This window comes from Schistocerca piceifrons, chromosome 10 (assembly GCF_021461385.2).
Source record: "Schistocerca piceifrons isolate TAMUIC-IGC-003096 chromosome 10, iqSchPice1.1, whole genome shotgun sequence".
NCBI lineage: Eukaryota > Metazoa > Arthropoda > Insecta > Orthoptera > Acrididae > Schistocerca > Schistocerca piceifrons.
In genome coordinates this window covers 38,907,375-38,922,529 of record NC_060147.1, presented here as the reverse complement: position 1 = coordinate 38,922,529, position 15,155 = coordinate 38,907,375, and the positions used below count along the sequence as shown (strand labels likewise).

The following is a 15,155-nucleotide window of genomic DNA, read 5'->3' as shown; positions in this document are numbered from 1 at the left end:
CATTTCAAGACGCTGTAAAATGAATGTGCACAACGGAAAATAATACACGCTAAAGTGAAAAGATTTGGCCCTGTCTGACTATCCCCTGAAGCATATATTAGGATCTCTTAATGGACTTAAACATATAAATTACAACCTAAACACAAATGAGTGATTAAGGCAACTAAAACTACTAAATGATAAACGTTGTTCCTGCTTATTTATTTATTGTAGATTAAAAAGAAACTTTATATTATAATGTTTACATTTCCTAAGTAAAATTACTAATGAATTGCCCAACTCTGCCCATTATTATGACTGCACGATCTAATTTCAATAACGCGAAATGACTGACATCATCTGCGTACCAAACACTAGAAGACACTACTTTCAAAGATGATCTACGGTGGTGTGGAACCTCAGTAGGAATAATCTAACGTGATCACAGCTGTTTAGCTTTTATAGCCCTAATAAGCCGAAGCAATTTGCGATATCACCGTATGTATTGCGTCCGGTGTGTCGAAGTGATGGTTCTCGTACTCGTCTGCAACGATGGAAGAACTCCAGCCACAAATAAACTCTTTCAAGCGCTAGGACGGATGAAGGCGGTCCTCTGACTAAAATACTCCAATACTGTCTTCTCCTCTCTGCGTTCTCCAGACAAGAAACGCGAAATCCCAGCCACAAGGACGGAGTTCAGGTAACGTCTCAACGTAAGTATAGGCAGAAGAAGTGCTCTCAATTACTGAACGGTGCATACTCAACGACGACTTGAAACCTGGAGGTGAAGTCTAGAATCGTATACGTTCGCAACAGTAGAGTGCCTAACTGTTCTGACTATAAGCTCTCCTGAGAGCAAAGACAGCAAATCCATCTGTATCAACAAAGCCCATACCGAGTGACCGTCACACACGGGCGCTCACAACGGAAGACCTCATCTCTTCACCGCTGGCCTTCCAGCAACCCTCGGCTCCCCAACCTCGTAATTCCGAAAACGGATCATATTCCCGAAACCAAGGAATATTCTCCATCTCTACAGATTCTTCCGAACGCCGACCAGCCTCATTTTAATCTTTTGTCGTCCAGCGCGGAGGGTCTGCGAGGAAATACCTATACTCGTACAATGGTATGCTTCTTAGTAATTATCCTTGGAAATAACCCAGGCTGCGTGATTTCCGAGGTGACACTTCCTCGTTCCTCTCTGCCGCGTCCAAGAATTTCGTAGTTTCCGAAGTATAATCCTTCCCGTCCGGCTACAAGACCGTCCGGTCGCGTCTCTATTCTGCCCCAGCGCTCAGGTGTCCCTACGTCCGACTCGCTACTTCCTGTGTTTAAGCAGGACCAACACACCTGTGCAGGCCTTCTACCCAGGGCTTGAGTTCCGCCTGCCATTTCATCTCCACTGTCGCTCCAACCTCTACTAGTATGATAATAAAGAGACACTGTCACCTTTCATGCAATAAGCGTTAAGAAATATTTAAAAGGTGTATGTGACAATGTCAGTCTCCTTTATATATTCATATAAACGATGTACAGCCTATCACATGATACCAAATTGTGTTTGTAGATCACGGCAAAGTATGTGGATGGGTGCTTGTAAGGTGCGAAATTATAGCCACCTTACATATTTGCAGCAATGTGACGCATCAGGTTCAGTGTCATCAGTCATTCTCCATTTTCTTGGTACCATCCAATTTTCATCTGTTTCCAAAATTTAAACAACACCACCAAGGACTTGACTGTGACAGTGATGAAGCAGTCCAAGCAGAGGTGAGCTTGTGGCACTGTGAACAATGTCACGCATTCTACAGTGACGATGTCAACAAACTTGTCTGTTGTCGGCAGAAATGTTAGGAAAAAAAACGAAGGCCGTTAAGTAAGTAACATAACACATTTTTCTCTGAAAGCATTTTCGTTTTATTCAGGATTCCGATACAGCATTTTGTTCGCTGCTCTTTTGGCTACAAAACCATTTTTTTTCAACATGTTCTCCATTCAATACCATGACCTTACACCACCTTACTGGCAGGTTGTGTATGCCTCCACGGTACCACACTACTGGTCGATGTTGGAGCAAAGGTCTTACTGCATCAGTAACCTCCCCATCATCCACTTACTGCGGATTCCACTGGAACTACTGACAGCCTTGGGAGAGCCAGTCCTGACAAAACTCTACCATCTGGTGAGCAAGATGTATGAGACAGGCGAAATACCCTCAGACTTCAAGAAGAATATAATAATTCCAATCCCAAAGAAAGCAGTTGTTGCTAGATGTGAAAATTACCGAACTATGAGTTTAATAAGTCACAGCTGCAAAATACTAATGCGAATTCTTTACAGACGAATGGTAAAACTAGTAGAAGCCGACCTCGGGGAAGATCAGTTTGCATTCCGTAGAAATGTTGGAACACGTGAGGCAATACTGACCCTGCGACTTATCTTAGAAGAAAGGTTAAGGAAAGGCAAACCTACGTTTCTACCATTTGTAGACTTAGAGAAAGCTTTTGACAATGTTGATTGGAATACTCTCTTTCAAATTCTGAAGGTGGCAGGGGTAAAATACAGGGAGCGAAAGGCTATTTACAATTTGTACAGAAACCAGATGGCAGTCATAAGAGTCGAGGGGTATGAAAGGGAAGCAGTGGTTGGGAAGGGAGTGAGACAAGGTTGTAGCCTATCCCCAACGTTATCAATCTGTATATTGAGCAAGCAGTAAAGGAAACAAAAGGAAAATTCGGAGTAGGAATTAAAATCCATGGAGAAGAAATAAAAACTCTGAGGTTCGCCGATGACATTGTAATTCTGTCAGAGACAGCAAAGACTTGGAAGAGCAGTTGAACGGAATGGACAGTGTCTTGAAAGGAGGAAATAAGATTGTGGTGTGCGTACTGTAAGACCTTCGGTACACACATCAGATTATTTGACTTGTCGCTCTAAAGAAGTACGCGAGTGTCAGCAGTAAAGGTCTTATCATGGCGTGTTTATCTCCTGCCGTTAGGTCAGACGATAGAAATGCCACTTGCACGCTTAGAGTAGCAGATTGACGGTCACCAACTTGATTAATTTTCACACAGATTTATTTAAATAATAAAAAGCGTAGATATTACGTAACTTGATTCTGGATTTTGTTTACAATTGACTATCTGAAGTTCCTTTGGTCTTGGTACGTTAATCTTATTCTCACATATCTCTGATACCTGACAAAGTGTCTATTCATTTATCTTCATGGCTATGTACAGGAATATGATAATCTAATTAGGCGCATGCTGAAACTTGACTATACACTGGTACAGACTAATGCAGACTGACTAATCGGAGGTCTGTACAGTCATTAAAATACCTCGTGCGTTCACATATCACTGCGCGAGTGTGATCCGCGAGGAGAAAAGGTTCTACATTAGCAGCGTTCTCATTGGCTGCGTGACATATTAATATGCGGATCGGCGGAAGCAGAACTTGGTCCATCTCCTAGTGCGGAGATGGACGAGCGCTCCGCCTGCGCTGTTGTGCATAGCGGGGCGCGCTCTAGTGGGAAAGTGACTACGCAGAACTATGTACACAACAAAGATGAACATCAACAAAATCAAAACGAGGATAATGGAATGTAGTCGAATTAAATCGGGTGATGCTGAGGGTATTACATTAGGAAATGAGACACTTAAAGTAGTACAGGAGTTTTGCTATTTGGGGAGCAAAATAACTGATTATGGTCGTAGTAGAGAGGATATAAAACGTAGACTGGGAATGGCAAGGAAAGCATTTCTGAAGAAGAGAAATTTGTTAACATCAAGTATAGATTTAAACGTCAAGAAGTCGCTTCTGAAAGTATTTGTATGGAGTGTATCCATGTGTGGAAGTGAAACATGGACGATAAATAGTTTGGACAAGAAGAGAATAGAAGCTTTCGAAATGTGGTGCTACAGAAGAATGCTGGAGATTAGATGGGTAGATCACATAAGTAATGAGGAGGTATTGAATAGAATGGGGGAGATGAGGAGCTTGTGGCCCAGCTTGACTAGAAGAAGGGATCGGTTGGTAGGACATGTTCTGAGACATCGAGGGATCACCAATTTAGTATTGGAGGGCAGCGTGGAGGGTAAGAATCGTAGAGGGAGACCAAGAGATGAATACACTACGCAATTTCAGAAGGATGTAGGCTGCAGTAGGTACTGGGAGATGAAGAAGCTCGAGCAGGAGCAGGATAGAGTAGCATGGAGAGCTGCATCAAACCAGTCTCAGGACTGAAGACCACAACAACAACAATGATTAGCAGCAGTACGAGTCCACCTCATTCCAGCCAAACGTCCTCGGCCAGTACACGGTGAGGCGGGCCTGCCACTTTGCGAGGTGTGAGCGGAGGGCGGCCTGTTTTCAGGGGACACACAGCAGCAGCGGGAGCCGCCCAGGCCACGAAGAGGCCTCCGGAGGCGGGGCGCCGCCCCCAGGACCAGCGTGTCGCTGCCTGGCTGGCCACCGCGACGCCCCCACGCCGCCTCCACCACCCCCGCCGCCCCCGGACAGGCCATCCAGCTGGACTACCGACCGGTGCCCGCGACAGCCTCGAGCCCCGCCGCCGCAGTCTGCGTCAGCTACACGCCGCGCAGCCCGGGACCGCACCAGCTGTCGGTGAGCGCCACTCTAGTCCGATTAAAATTACTTGACTGACGATACTTCACGCGTCGGGGCTGGTTTCCTCCATTCACAGCACTCAGCGTCCGAACCATTAGACATTGCCAAACTGCCACAACAACTGATTAGTTAACAGTTTTTGATGTTGCTGCGTAGCAGTGATACAAAAATTTTTAAAAGAACACACCTAAAAAATTGACTGTGTTATTGTTTATTTGATAACGACCCAGATTTGGTCTTTTTATGCCATTTTCAAGTGACTGAGTTTATGTCATTAACATATGTTGCAGGACATCAAGCTCAAAATTGGCCATAAATTAATGCCAGATGTGAAAAATAAATAATAGTGCTAGCACATTATATTTAATAAAACAGGTTTTATTTGGTATAATGAAATAAAACAAATTTAATAAAAAGAGGTTTACTTTGGCATTGAAGTTATTTTATTAAATTTCATACAAAAAAGGTTCACATTGGCATTTACCAAAGTAAACCTGTTTTTATTAAATACGTTAATAGTAAATGTAAAATATAAAAACAATATAAAAATATTACATACAAAAACAGGTTTACTTCGGTATATACCAAAGTAAACCTGTTTTTATTAAATATTTATATAATATTTATTAAATATATTATTTTATATTTGTTAAATTTTTATAATACTTATTAAATACTATATACCAAAGTAAACCTGTTTTTATTGATTGGCGACTAATAGAGTGCTGTGTGCACAACGACCATACACGTGAGATTAGAAGGAAGTTCAGCATTGGCCGCAATATTGGTGGTTTATTGACAGCAAAATCGATTTTCAGTCACATAGTGATCATTTTCAGTGCTGTGGTGTACAAATTAAACTAATAGGCACTGGTGTCAAGTCATTATCAGTAACAAAAGCTATGAAACGATCACAATAGCTAAAGCCACTGTACGTGGTGGCACACTGCAGCAGACTTTTATCCCTGATAGCTTGGCATAAATCGCGCTAGACGATTGCACACTACTCAGATACGCCAATTCACTCTCTAGATAGTAAAATTAAATCTGATGTCAATATACATTATAGCTGTACTGACAGAAAAAATAATTTGTTGGTTTCTGAATGAGACAACATATTGAGTTTTGAATTATAACGTACAGTAACCTGTCTGAGGAGCTGAAAACCACAAAGCACATGATAGTCGATTCTGAGATTGTGCATTTATTCATGCTTCTGACATCTGTTGATCTTATGGTGTGTCAGGTTTATCTGTGCTGTAGGCCCACTGCATATATAAACATTCACTTAAAGCTGTCTCACTGGTTTGTCTACAGACATTGCTACCTGAATTTAATCATTTCCACAAATGGCAATTTAGAGTTGGTTGTTTACTGTAATGGAATCAGCTTTTGCGTGCAGTGTTAGTACGAACTCTGTTGAATCTGTTGTAACAGAAAAGATAAATACCAGAATAAGTTGGCCACATAGGAAGTAAGGCCTCCCAGGCCCGATAAGTTGACTGAGAAAATGATGAAATCAAATAAGTGTGCCTACAAGCGAACATTTAACGAAGAAGTGTATAACATGCGTAAATTGTTGTGTAGGTGCAACATTAGAATGACCCAGAACTTAATTCAAGGACTAATACATATGTTAAGGATTTTGTAGATTTTTTCAAAAAATAAAAGAGCATGGAAACTCTTCTTACACAAAAATACTGTACTTAATTGCGAACAAAACAACCAAATTCTACAAAAACAATTCTTTCTTTTCCAGACAAGTTATTATTATTATTGTTACTATTATTATTATTTTTATTATTATTGGCAGTGGCTGTAGTTATATAAACTTGTTGATATGCATAACTGTTATAAGCAGATGCTATTTACTTCACACTCCAAAATTTGTCTGGATCTAAAAATTTTTGTGAACACCCACAGTGTATAATCATGAGCCGCCACTGAGTTTTTTGAACCAATGGTACTAAGAAATTTTGGTTTGTTTTTAAAACTCAAACTGAAATGTTTCTGTCTTGAGTTTGCGCACAGAGGTTAACTTTAACCATCCTCAACAAAGCGATCGTGATTCTAGTTCTCCTGTTCTCTCGGACACATTGCACATCACGAGGTTGTGGTTAGGTTAGGACATCAGTTTAAATTCAGGGCTACAAAACACATCTTCTGCCGCAGCCTAGTCATCACTCACTTAAAATCAGTTGTGTCACATTTCTGTCATGGCTCGCGGTGCATGCTAAAAGCATTTCTGATATAACACGCCATGTTTCTCTGTCACCTATAACCGAGTGGCAGTCGTCAGTGGCAACAGACATGACAGACGTCAGCTGTCCAGTAATTTTAATCGGACTATAGCGCAAAGGACTGTCGTAATGTTTTACTGGTAATTGTAAATGAAAAGCACACTACATTATTAATTTACTTTGTTTACCGATTTCCGGCTAGCAAGTCCATATGATAGTGCTGACCTGGCCATTGTCTACTTACCTGACTTACTTTTCGATGTTCCATTATCTATATATTATTATACTATTACATTATATATCAATATTATATTTTGAAATATTGAAAAATGAACGAAACTCAATATCTTGTTTTTGTATCGGAGGATCTCAGGGAACATACTTAAAAGCAGGGTCGCCATTTATGGGAAGCGACCTCCGAGTTCAAATAGTTCAAATGGCTCTGAGCACTATGGGACTCAACATCTGAGGCCACCAGTCCCCTAGAACTTAGAAGTACTTAAACCTAACTAACCTAAGGACATCACACACATCCATGCCCGAGGCAGGATTTGAATCTGCGACCGGAGCAGCAGCGCAGTTCCAGATTGAAACCCCTAGAACCGCTCGGCCACAAAGCGACCTCCGAATTCCCTTCGCTACATTGAAGCAATATGCTAATAAACTATGTGCTGCACTTGGATTTCTATTACAAAATCACCTCGATGCGATTCTTGTGTGCTTGGTGACATATGACTATGCAATACAAGCCTCTGTTGAAGAACCACGTTTGGTAATCGCTTGTCTCTTAGAAAGTAGTGATGGGTGTAAATTATTAACATAAAGTTAACCCCACCAAAATTTTTGACTAGGTTGTAGAATAGGGTTGTTGTGTCAATGTATGTAATCTACATCTACATCCATACTCCATAAGTCACCTGACGGTGTGTGGCGGAGGGTAACTTGAGTACCTCTTTCGGTTCTCCCTTCTATTCCACTCTCGTATTTTTCGTGGAAAGAAAGATTGTCGGTATGCCTCTGTGTGGGCTTTAATCTCTCTGATTCTATCCTCATGGTCTCTTCGCGAGATATACGTAGGAGGGAGCAATATACTGCTCGACTCCTCGGTGAAGGTATGTTCTCGAAACTTCAACAAAAACCCGTACCGAGCTACTGAGCGTCTCTCCTGCAGAGTCTTCCTCTGGAGTTTACCTATCATCTCCGTAACGCTTTCGCGATTACTAAATGATGCTGTACGAAGCGCACTGCTCTCCGCTGGGTCTTCTCTATCTCTTCTATCAACCCTATCTGGTACGGATCCCACACTGCTGAGCAGTATTCAAGCAGTGGGCGAACAAGCGTACTGTAACCTACTTCCTTTGTTTCGGGATTGCATTTCCTTAGGATTCTTCCAATGAATCTCAGTCTGGAATCTGCTTTACCGACGATCAACTTTATATGATCATTCCATTTTAAATCACACGTAATGCCTACTCCCAGATAATTTATGGAATTAACTGTTTCCAGTTGCTGACCTGCTATATTGTAGCTAAATGAAAAAGGATGTTTCTTTCTGTGTATTCGCAGTACATTACACTTGTTTACATTGAGATTCAATTGCCATTCCCTGCACCATGCGTCAATTCGTTGCAGACCCTCCTGCATTTCAGTACAATTTTCCATTGTTACAACCTCTCGATATGCTACAGCATAATCCGCAAAAAGCTCCAGTGAGCTTCCGATGTTATCCACATGATCACTTATATATATATTGTGAAAACCAACGGTCCTACGGCACTCCCTTGCGGTACACCTGAAATCACTCTTACTTCGTAAGACTTCTCTCCATTGAGAATGACATGCTGCGTTCTGTTATCTACGAACTCTTCAATCTAACCATACAATTGGTCTGATAGTCTATATGCTCTTACTTTGTTCATTAAACGACTGTCGGGAACTGTATCAAACGCCTTGCGGAAGTCAAGAAACACGGCATCTACCTGGGAACCAGTGTCTATGACCCTCTGAGTCTCATGGATGCATAGCGCGAACTGGGTTTCACACGAAACCCATGCTGATTCCTACAGAGTAGATTTCTAGTGTCCAGAAGAGTCATTATACTCGAACATAAATACGTGTTCCAAAATTCTACAACTGATCGACGTCCCTTCTTGAAACCGGCAGCACACTCTAAACTGAAATATACGGAAAGAAAATCAGATTTATTCCATTTGAGAATTTACATATCCTTATAAATCGTATTAAGGAGGCCATGCCTCTTGAATGTGGGCAGATTAATAATAAAGAGAAATTAGTATAACAGGAATCTACAACTATGAACCCTAGCGATGCAGATTGGCATTTCTGCTTAACTGAATGAGGGCACAAGATTCTAGGTCACATACTTTCCATATGTATGTAATCACAGAAATAATGCTAGACTGTGCTGCGATAATAGATCAATGGCCACCTGTTTAGTTCGGATTCTAGGTCACATACTTCCCAAATGTATGTAATCACAGACATAATGCAAGAGTGTGCTGTGATGCTGAATAGATCAATGGCCACCTGTTTAACTTCGATGAACAGCGAGGCTGATCCTGCTATGGCCAGAGCTGCATGCATTACCTGTTCTGCTCTTCTGCTCCACGACAGGATCCCCAGCCAGCTGTTCTCGTCATGTTGTTATGCTTATCAGGTGTGATGTCTCTGCAGCCACAGTAGCGTGCATACACGACACAATTCCACGAAATTATCCTCAGTTCCGGATAAGGTGCACAGCTACTCCATAATCACTCTGCATCGCCAGGCGCAGAGTATTGCATCCTTATCAGATGGACGCTGAAATGCAAGTGTCCCCTTTCTACCAAAAACCTAGCACAGCGTGCCAGCCCCATGGTGTGGCTGTCCAATCACAAAATTTTAACAAACTCTTCACCAATGAGCGCTAATCCTGCTTGACTGTGAGACCCGGGAAACACCACTTACGTCACACTGATATGGCCAACCACAGTCGCCTGTGGGACTCACCGCTCGGCCGAAGAACTTTCCAGACGATTCCTTGGCGCCAGTGTCTAAACGGACACATTCCGCTCTGCTGTCCCACGCTCAAAAAATATGGAGTGCAGGATTCACAGAGATACATCACTTGCTGGCAAAGTCGCCTGTGACGCTTTTGTGAGCCATGGCGAGACAGCCGAGGGGGAAACAGCGTCTTCCTGCATTGTTCAGTTCGGGGAGACATCCTGCTTGCCTCATAGTGTTTTGCTGGAAATGTTTCCTGATTATGAGGGGCGTTTGAAAAGTCCGTGCAAAGTCCGAGAGATGGCACCACCGGCGCGTGTCGAGGTCATGTTTAGTTAGTAGCATCTTTGTAAAGAGAGCATACCAAGTTTCAGCCATATTGGTCTATTTCTTTATGTTTGGCGTTCGTGTGAATCAAGGAAGTCGAGTGATTGTCAAAAAATCGACGAAAAAGAATTTCGTATGGTGATTAAACATTATTTAGGCAACGGCCTTGCCGCAGTGGATTCACCGGTTCCCGTCAGATCACCGAAGTTAAGCGCTGTCGGGCGTGGCCGGCACTTGAATGGGTGACCATCCGGGCCGCCATGCACTGTTGCCATTTTACGTGGTGCACTCAGCCTCGTGATGCCAATTTAGTAGCTACTCGAGCGAATAGCAGCGGCTTCGGTCGAGAATACCATCATAACGACCAGGAGAGCGATGTTCTGACCCCACGCTCCTCCTAACCGCATCCTCCACTGAGGATGACACGGCGGTCGGATGGTCCCTGTAGGCCAAAAAAAATGGTTCAAATGCCTCTGAGCCGTATGGGACTTAACTTCTGAGGTCATCAGTCCCCTAGAACTTAGAACTACTTAAACGTAACTAGCCTAAGGACATTACACACATCCATGCCCGAGGCAGGATTCGAACCTGCGACCGTAGCGGTCGCACGCTTCCAGACTGTAGCGCCTAGAACCGCTCAGCCACCCCGGCCGGCGCGGTAGGCCACTCGTGGCCTGAAGACGGAGTGATTAAACATTATTTATGAAAGGCAAGCTTGATAAACATTGTGGTGACTCTGCACCTTCGATTAGAACAGTTTATAAGTGGTTTCAAAATTCTCGCAGTGGTCATATGGGCACAAGTGATGCTGAACGTTCTAGACGGCTGGTGGAAGTTACGACTCCAGAAATAATTGTTAAAATCCATGATATGGTGATGGATAACAGAAGAGTTAAGGTGCGTGAGATTTCTAGTGCTGTGGGCATCTCGAATGAACGGGTAGGTAATATTTTGCATAAACATTTGGACATGGGAAAGCTATGCACATGATGGGTTCCGCGATTGCTCACGCTTGACCAAAATCGTAATCGTGTGAAGTGTTGCAAGGATGGTTTGGAGGTGTTCAGGAAGAATCCGCAGTGCTCTAAGCGTCGTTTCGTCACTGTGAATGAAACCTGGATACGTTACTATACTCCTGAGACCAAAGAACAATCTAAACAATGGGTTACCAAGGGAAAACCTGCACCAAAATGTCGAAGACCATTCCTTCGGCCGGAAAGGTTATGGCGACTGTCTTTTAGGATTTGCAAGGGATAATCCTCATCGATTATCTGGAAAAGGGTAAAACTATTACAGCTGCATATTATTCATCGTTATTGGACTGTTCGAAAACCGACTTTAAGAAAAACGCCTGTAATTGGACTGCAAAAAAGTCCTTTTCCATCATGACAATGCACCGGCCCCCACTTTGGCAGTTGTGGTCGCAAAATTAATGGGAATAGGATTCCAACTCGTTTCACATCCCCCCTACTCTCCAGACTTGGCTCCTTCGGACTACTACTTGTTCCCCAATTTGAAGAAATGGCTGGCGGGACAAAGATTTTATTCAAACGAGGAGGTGATTGCAGCAACTAATAGCTGTTTTGCAGACTTGGACAATTCCTATTATTCGGAAGGGATCAAAAAATTAGAACAGCGTTGGACGAAGTGTATAAGTCTAAAAGGAGACTATGTCCAAAAATAAAAAAGGTTTACCCCAAACACATAAGAAGTTTTTATTTTTGCACGGACTTTTCAAACGCCCCTCGAACTTGTCGATGCCTACGCATCCGTGGACCCAACTTGTCAACGAGCACCTGTACTCGAGACAGCTTGGCTTGTACTGCACGTGAAACGAAGTCCAATGAGATTGTGTTGTGGATTGGCAGGAGAGCCAACCCAGGAATATTAGAGGAAGCCGAAAGGCACGCGTTTTAGCTCACGCACGCTGGCGTGAGGTCTGGAACAGGACAGGGAAATTAGAATGTAGAAAAACGGACGTAGCTGGTGGAATACTTAACTTTAATCCATTAATGGTGAACGTCGGTCTGACGGTACATGATTAACAAGATCAATAGCAACTGATAATGGCTCCTTGCTAGGTCGTAGCAAATGACGTAGCTGAAGGCTATGCTAACTATCGTCTCGGCAAATGAGAGCGTATTTTGTCAGTGAACCATAGCTAGCAAAGTCGGCTGTACAACTGGGGCGGGTGCTAGGAAATCTCTCTAGACCTGCCGTGTGGCGGCGCTCGGTCTGCAATCACTGATAGTGGCGACACGCGGGTCCGACGTATACTAACGGACCGCGGCCGATTTAAAGGATACCACCTAGCAAGTGTGGTGTCTGGCGGTGACACCACAGATTTCTGAGCAGGTATGGCTCGCCAAATTGTTTTTGTAGTGATCCGCTTTCTCAGTACTCGCCGCGATGTCAATATCGAGATCAGGTTGGAGTCTCTGGTCGCCCCATATCTTTGGCGAGTTGGCTTCTCGAGCGCCGCGCGGCTACAGAACGAGGAAGAAGAGGGTTGGTGGGATTTAGCTCTGGACTGAGTTTGAGGAGTGACGTCGGCGACGGAGGACCGCTTGGTCGGTGGGCCCCGCTGAAGTAGTCGGTTGGGGACGGAGAGCTGTGGGCTCGAAGATCCTAGTGTGGAGGGCCGGTACTGTCCCGATGGCGGTCATCGTGTGGTCAACCGAGGGCTGGGAAGTGATTTCTTGGTTCTGTCCTTGGATTCCGACGAAGAATTACGGCAAGTTTGGTGTATGAGGTGAACATTAAAAAAAACACTCCGTCTTTAGGCCACGAGTGGCCTACCGGGACCATCCGACCGCCGTGTCATCCTCAATGGAGGATGTGGTTAGGAGGGGCGTGTGGTCAGCACACCGCTCTCTCGATGGTATTCTTGTCCGAAGCCGCTACTATTCGGTCGAGTAGCTCCTCAATTTGCATCACGAAGCTGAGGGCACCCCGAAAAAGGCAACAGCGCATGGCGGCCTGGATGGTCACCCATCCGAGTGCCGACCACGACCAACACCGCTTAACTCCGGTGATCTCACAGGAACCGCTGTAGCCACTGCAGTAAGGCCGTTGCCGGGAGCTGAACATAAGGATTCTAGAAACGGTGCACGTTTGTGGCGCGTACATCAGACTTGTGAGTGTTGTAAGCTTTGCTTGGGTACTGCAGTCTCCATTCGAGCGCTGCTTGGGAGTGGAGCGTTGATACTGTCATCTAATTAGCTGCTTTAAAGTAGATGACTGTTTTGGATCGAAGGTGGATCCAAGTGAGGGACCGAATCATTGCTTGACTCATTAAGAAACCTACGTCGGCCCCCAGCGTGTTAAACTCTGTTATCCGCAGTAATAACGAGTAATTTGACTTTGTGGTAGCGTCCACGAGTGAAATGTGGAGGTACTATTAAGTGTTTGTAGTAATGGAGAGGCTGACTGTGGAGGTTTTCAGTCGGACGCTTATGAGTCGTGTTAATTGCAGTTCACTACTTACGGTGTTTTTCGATTCTACTTGTCGTGGCGAAATTGTTAATAGTAATTTAGCTTGGGACATAATTCTGTGGTTTGGTGTGGCCCTCCCAAGAATTTAAAGCCCAAAATATTTTCTTACTGCCTTTGCTGAGGTTGTCTTGCAACAGCTGTCAATTTGTGTTTCGTCTACCCCACCATACTGCAGTTTGGTTCTATCCGGTTTAGTCGAAATGTTCAGTAGTAACGCATCTAACATCTGGTCCGTTTTAAGATTTGCGAGTCGCATGCATGTCGACGTATAATCCCAGTATGCAATTTGTCTAAGTTAGTTGCACTTTGTTAATGTTATGCAAATCGTGGAAAATCTTTCCTGTCCCGCATGTGATCTTGAAGGAGAGAACGGTGCGCAACAGCGCATGACGACGACGAAATCGAAAGATATATACTGTGTGTATATATATATACAGGGTGTTTCAAAAACGACCGGTATATTTGCAACGGCAATAAAAACTAAACGAGCAGCGATAGAAATACACCGTTTGTTGCAATATGCTTGGGACAACAGTACATTTTCAGGCAGACAAACTTTCGAAATTACAGTTGTTACAATTTTCAACAACAGATGGCGCTGCGGTCTGGGAAACTCTATAGTACGATATTTTCCACATATCCACCATGCGTAGCAATAATATGGCGTAGTCTCTGAATGAAATTACCCGAAACCTTTGACAACGTGTCTGGCGGAATGGCTTCACATGCAGATGAGATGTACTGCTTCAGCTGTTCAATTGTTTCTGGATTCTGGCGGTACACCTGGTCTTTCAAGTGTCCCCACAGAAAGAAGTCACAGGGGTTCATGTCTGGCGAATAGGGAGGCCAATCCACGCCGCCTCCTGTATGTTTCGGATAGCCCAAGGCAATCACACGATCATCGAAATATTCATTCAGGAAATTAAAGACGTCGGCCGTGCGATGTGGCCGGGCACCATCTTGCATAAACCACGAGGTGTTCGCAGTGTCGTCTAAGGCAGTTTGTACCGCCACAAATTCACGAAGAATGTCCAGATAGCGTGATGCAGTAATCGTTTCGGATCTGAAAAATGGGCCAATGATTCCTTTGGAAGAAATGGCGGCCCAGACCAGTACTTTTTGAGGATGCAGGGACGATGGGACTGCAACATGGGGCTTTTCGGTTCCCCATATGCGCCAGTTCTGTTTATTGACAAAGCCGTCCAGGTAAAAATAAGCTTTGTCAGTAAACCAAATGCTGCCCACATGCATATCGCCGTCATCAATCCTGTGCGCTATATCGTTAGCAAAAGTCTCTCGTGTAGCAATGGTAGCGGCGCTGAGGGGTTGCCACGTTTGAATTTTGTATGGATAGAGGTGTAAACTCTGGCGCATGAGACGATACGTGGACGTTGGCGTCATTTGGACCGCAGCTGCAACACGGCGAACGGAAACCCGAGGCCGCTGTTGGATCACCTGCTGCACTAGCTGCGCATTGCCCTC

At 44.1% G+C, this 15,155-nt stretch overlaps 1 pseudogene; it reads left to right on the top strand.

Moving 5' to 3' along the window:
• The first annotated feature begins 10,334 nt into the window (after positions 1-10,334).
• LOC124719139 lies at positions 10,335-10,452 on the top strand (annotated as a pseudogene).
• The last annotated feature ends 4,703 nt before the right edge of the window (positions 10,453-15,155 follow it).